Genomic DNA, 6000 nt, shown 5'->3' on the forward strand with positions numbered 1-6000 from the left:
CGGGTAGGCTCAGCCAAGGCAAATGCTGGCCCACTATTACAAACACACTCACACACTGGCCAGACAAAGGAGGCATGCTAAACAACACAGCTTTAATACAACAATGCCAAAAACGAAGATCCACAGGGCTATAAAAGGTTTGTAAGTTACACAACAACCACACACATCCAACAAAGGTATTTATTTAACACACAGAAAAAAGTGACATACCCCCAGAAACACATTTGGCATTCAATCCAATGCCATCCATGCCCTAAGTTATGTTTAAATTCAACATACACCACAGAAACTGTTATTTCATGAGTGACTTTGGGCCTACTGGCTGAAAAACCTACTGGCAGACTATTGGCCAGCTAGTGAATTAAATAAATATTTCAAATTGATTTCAAAAGTTGGAGAAAATATAGTGAACTGTGCAACATGTTTCCTTTATTTAACCCTTTCGCTGCGGCGGCAATTCTGCCGCAGCGCTAGGGGGGGGGGGCCGAGCTCATGACGGAGCCCCTCCGTCACGAGCCGCGGTTACGCTGTGCTCATGATGGAGCGGTTCCGTCATGGCCCCACCCGCTCAATAGAACGCGCCGCGCAGGCGTGAAATCAGCGCCGCGCCGGCAGGGCCATGACGGAACCGCTCAGTCATGAGCACAGCGCAACCGCGGCTCATGACGGAGCATGCATGGGGTTAAGTAGAACAATTACTTACAAACAAACATCTAGGCCCCTAGTAATACTACAGGCCACCCACCACAATACATGTTTTTTTTTAAATAATGAAAAGTACAACAAATGTAGGTGCAATGCCCCAATCAAACTAACAACACCAATTTTCAAACTTGTGAACTCTCAAATTCAAAAGTCCTCGAATCCAATGATATATTTATTTATTTAGAAGTTTTCTATAGCCCTAACAAGACCCGAAGGTAGCAGAGCGCTTTACAGTAAAAGGAATGAAAAGGTCGACAAAAAGACACATAACAAATAAAGGTGATCATCAAATGACAATTAGGGGTGAGGAGAAGTTCGTACAGTGGGACTTCTTGGTAATAGGATACAGAGTTATCACATAGTTCTGGGGATGGATGTTGATCCTAGTTACCCAGGACCTAGGGAACGGATGAGGAACAAGGATTTGAGTTGGCTCTTGAATTCCGCATAGGACGGTATGGTTCTGATATGCGGGGGGATAGAGTTCCATATTTTGGGGGCATTTCCTGTGAAGGAGCAGTCCGCAGTTTTCTTCTTTCTGGTTTTTGGTATATGATGCAGCAGACACAAAGAGGGATTCTTCCAGCTCCAACTCCAAATGAAAAGCGAACAGGAGATGGACAAAGCTGGGAGGAGCCTGATGGACAGGAACAGGAAGTTGGAGACTCTGGGGAACTTCCTTTCTCTTAATAAAAAAGCGAATAAAGAGAAAGGACTCCTTGCACAAAAAAGCACAGCCAAATGTCAACATGAGGAGTTTTTTTATCCAAATCATCATTTCAAGAAGGTTTTGATGCTGCTCGAGAAAGCTTCTTCTCCAGATTGCAAATTCTGCGTTTTCAGGATCGCTATCTTCACAAAACTTCCGGCAGAAATCCGATTGCATGCCTGTATGTCATGTTCGCAATTGCACCCTCTCGCGGGACCGTGCGGCCGGCTACCAAATCTAATGGTGCTTGCAAACGGATGGGAAATCTCATCGGTGATCGCAGGCAGCCGTTAAGTTGGTCCTGTGCAGGTGGAAATGCAAATTTGGCACGTAAACACAAAACAACTCCGCTCTGGAGTGTGGAGTTTTCTGCAACTCCGCATTCGACATGGAATGCGTATTTGTCAAAAATCCACAAACTCTACGAGCAGAGCGGAGTTTTATCCCTAAGGTTAGTAAAAACTAGTATTACTGCAGCCCCCTCCCTAGGTAGATTTGATCCAACCAAACCCACTACTAGAAGAACAGATGCCAGCAGTAAGGGATTAGGGGCTAATTTGATACAATGGGTTGATGGCTGTGAACAAGTTGTTGCTTTTGCCTCAAAGGCATTAAAAGGGACAGAGAAGAATTATTCCGGTGTGAAAAAGGAGGATCTTGAATGCTTTTAGCAATCCAGCATTTTAGATTTATTTTGTGGGTCATACCGTTCACCATCGAAGCCAACCACAAGCCATTTATGTATGCCTTCATGACTAAATGGTTTGTTAGAACCACACCTAGAATATCCAGGTGGATTTTGGCGTTGGAGGCATGCAACTTCAAAGTGCAATATCTTCTTTGGGCACAGAAAATGGTTGCAGATTACCTGTATCGCATCTCTGTTAAAGTAGAAGAAGACACCGGTGTGGATGAGAAGGAGATTATGCTTAAAGTAACAAGTATGAATAAAGAGGTATGGAAAGAATGTTTAAGCTTGGACGATGAGATGAATACCTTGAAAGAGTATATACATAATGATTGCCCAGTTAACAGAATTGAAGTTCCTGTATTTTTGTCCAAGTAATGGGAAGTTAAGTTGGAATTAAGCATGCAAAATCATACAGTGTACAGGGGAGAGAAAATAGTTTCCCCATAGTAGTCAACAAAGAAAATTATAACCTGGCTCACGTGGGACATTGGATGTATGACGTTACAACGCATGCTTTTACCACGCATGCCTTTACAACGCGGTTTTTCAACGCATGCCTTTACAACGCATAGTGCTTTGGGGCGCTGGATAGTGAATAGTTTAATTTACTATTACAATTCCAGTCCCCGTGGATAGTAAGGAAGGTGTTGGATAGTACATTAAACCTATTCCCTATCCTAGAGCGCCCCCCAGCGCAATTCATTGTAATGGTTTGTGTTGTAAAAGTTGCGTCGTAATGGCAGTGCGTTGTAAAAGTTTTGTTGTAAAGGTTGTTTACCGGGACATTTAGGGTGCAGCTTCACTAGGAGCAAAATTCATTTAGACTATTGGTGGTGATGCATGGACTTTATGGTTGAGGCTAAGGTGAGAGATTGTAAAGAGTGCAGTAAAAGCGACAAGACACATCAACCCAGGAATCTCCCCCTGGCTCTGGTGCAGGTCACGGGCAAACCTTGGACCAAATAGGAACTAAACATAATTGGCACCCTAAATCTTAAAATGTTAAATGAACATTAGATTTTAGTGCGAGTGGATTATCATACACGGTGGGTTGTCACAAAATGCGTACATCAGATCAATATCAACTCCCTTATCCACTTCCTTGAAGAGTTTTTTTTTAAAAAAGCATTCCGGACAACTTAATGACAGACAATGGAGTACATTTCACATTTGATTTAATAAAATAATTTCGAATCGATCTCCAAATACAGCATCATAAAAGTGCCTTATATGGCCCTCATGCAAATGGGTTGGTTGAAAGTATGAATCGTATGGTTAAAAAATGCTTGCAGGGAGCTGAAGTAATGGGCACACCTGCCAAAACTGCTCTACGATACACTTTACGGGTGTATCATACCACACCTAACTCTATCACATGTGTCACCCCCTTTGCATCATTGAAAGGCAGAATTCCCAAATCCAAATTATCTACCACAATGTTAAAGAGTATGGATATGTGTATGGTGGACAGCAGAGACATAGCTAGGAGAATTTCACAACACCAAAGTAAGTACAAAAGCAGGCATCATATCACTAAACATGGAAAAACTCCTATATTTCATGTAGGGGAGAGGGTCTGAGTAGATCTTCCTAAACCACGCAAACAAAAATTATTCCAGATATTCTGAGCCTATCAGAATAGCCAGGGTAGGAAGGAATGTTGTGCATATTGAAAATGGTCAAACCTGGGGAATGGATAAAAAAGTAACACACAAGCCCATTAGTGAATCTAGTGTGAACCCTGCCTCCAAATGTGTGGAAGCGTATACTAATCTAGGTGTTCCCTCTAAGTCTCAGAGGACAAAATGTTCTCCTTTTTGGCACAAGGATAATAGCATTAAAAATTATATTTTTCTATCCCCCTTGGGTATCCACCTCTGAGTGGTTATCATTCCCTTCTCTTATTATCGTGCATGCACTGAATGTCTATAAGTTGGATGTTTTTGTTCTAGGCCGTTTGTACCCTAGGTTTATTTATATGTTTATTATGGTTTATTCTCTCCCTGCAAAGTGAGGTGCGTTCTAATTCAGCCAAAGTTGTACATTCCTTCTACCCTCCTGTCCAGTCCCTTGGAATGTGCCAGCAATTGTTGAACTGAAAGTTGGAGAAGCTGACTCGAGCTGCCTGGAACTTGTGGAGGTTTAAGGACATAAAAAAGATTCTTTTGATACTTACCAGGGTTGTCTTCTCTTCGTAATATCAATCTTTGAGGCACTATTCTAATGAGGTATTTAAAATTAGAACTGACATTGTTCCTCAAACAACATAGTGAGCACTTTCACTTCTTAAAGCGTTCTTTAATTCAATCTCCTCAAAAACTGTAGGACTGTTCCTAAAACATAATTATATTATCTATTGTATTTGGTTTAAAAGTGGAATGACCCAAACCAACTTTACAATTGTTAGGAGTATCTCGGAAAAATGTGACCGTTGCCCAATTTCTTGCAAGAAAGTTGTCACTCTTCTTTTGAGTCAATAAAACTAAAAGTGAATCAGGGATGTTACTTAGTAGTTTTCTACATGTCATGGATAGTGCTTTGAAATCTATACGGTCATTCAGTATCTGTCCTCTAGCGGAGGTCGGCACCCGGAGTGGTGGCTGCCAGAGCATGCCTAATTTGTAGATATCTATTCGTCTCAGATTCTGCCATATCATATTCTGTTCATATGTCTTCAAATGGTTTGACTGTACCTTTTGACCATAGTTCTCCCACCCTCTGATATACTGATCATGTCCCATTTATCAAACCCCAAACATTTAATCTATGTACCTAGTCTTTCTGCATCCCATAGCAGCATTGACTGAGTCACTTTCTTTTGCCATCTCAACCTTTTTGTCCCTTTGTGCCAAAGATCACAGATTGTTGTATTGGGCCCATTAAAAGATGATTTTTTAATTCGTATATAATGCCTGCTCTAACCACTGGGGCCCATTAGTAGTTTATTCATCTGGTATACGGGGTCTGAATGTGAGCCATGTGCCCACTGGTTGACCACCGCTAATTGGGCCGCCCAGAAGTACATTCTGATATTTGAAAGGCCTATCTCTCCATCGTACCATCCCTTCATAGGTTTATGTATGGCAATCCATGGGGGTTTCCCATTCCACAATAGTGATCTCATCTCACTATCTATAGCGGTAAAGTAAGTGTCTTGGACAGGGAAAGGTGTGTTTTGCAGAATACACAAGAATCTTGGCAATGCCATCATTTTAAAAAGGGCAGCAGAGCCCAGTACAGATAGCGGTATGGTTCTCCAATGTGGCGTATCATTTCAGAGTCGTTTTAGGGGGCCAAATAGATTGTGTATATAGAAAAGGGCAGGATCATTGCAGCATAGATCCCTAAGTAACGGAAACTTTCCTCTGCCACTGTCCCTGCGCAGTCTGGTGGTAGGTTTGGGGTAGGTCCGTGGAGGAAAATTAGTACAGATTTGGACCAGTTGATGGTGTAACCGGAGTATTTCTGGAACTTAACGAAAATGCACATGAGCCCATTTATGGAAGAATGTGGTGATGCCACTTATAGAAGAATATAATCCGCATACAAGGAGATACACCCTTGGATCAGCAGATCTCCTTTAATCCAAGTTGCTAGGGGTTCCAGCATTAATGCAAAAATCGATAAGGGATAGCCCTCCAGTGTTCCTCGTTCGAGGGGAAAGTTATGCGAGGTATGTCCATTCACTAGTACTTGTGCAAAAGTTTCAGCGCATAGCTGACTAATCCATGCAATGTATTCGGGGCCAAAGCCTAATCGTTCCAGTACTGCAAAGAGGTACTGACATTCAATGGTGTTGAAAGCCAATCAAGCATCAAGGGAAAGTATGGCACCCTCTTCCTTGATGGTATCCCTCCTCCCCATCATGCTGTGAAGGCATTGCAGGTTTAATGCC

The sequence above is a fragment of the Lissotriton vulgaris genome, chromosome 2_2, assembly GCF_964263255.1.
Source record: "Lissotriton vulgaris chromosome 2_2, aLisVul1.2, whole genome shotgun sequence".
In the NCBI taxonomy this organism is placed as follows: domain Eukaryota; kingdom Metazoa; phylum Chordata; class Amphibia; order Caudata; family Salamandridae; genus Lissotriton; species Lissotriton vulgaris.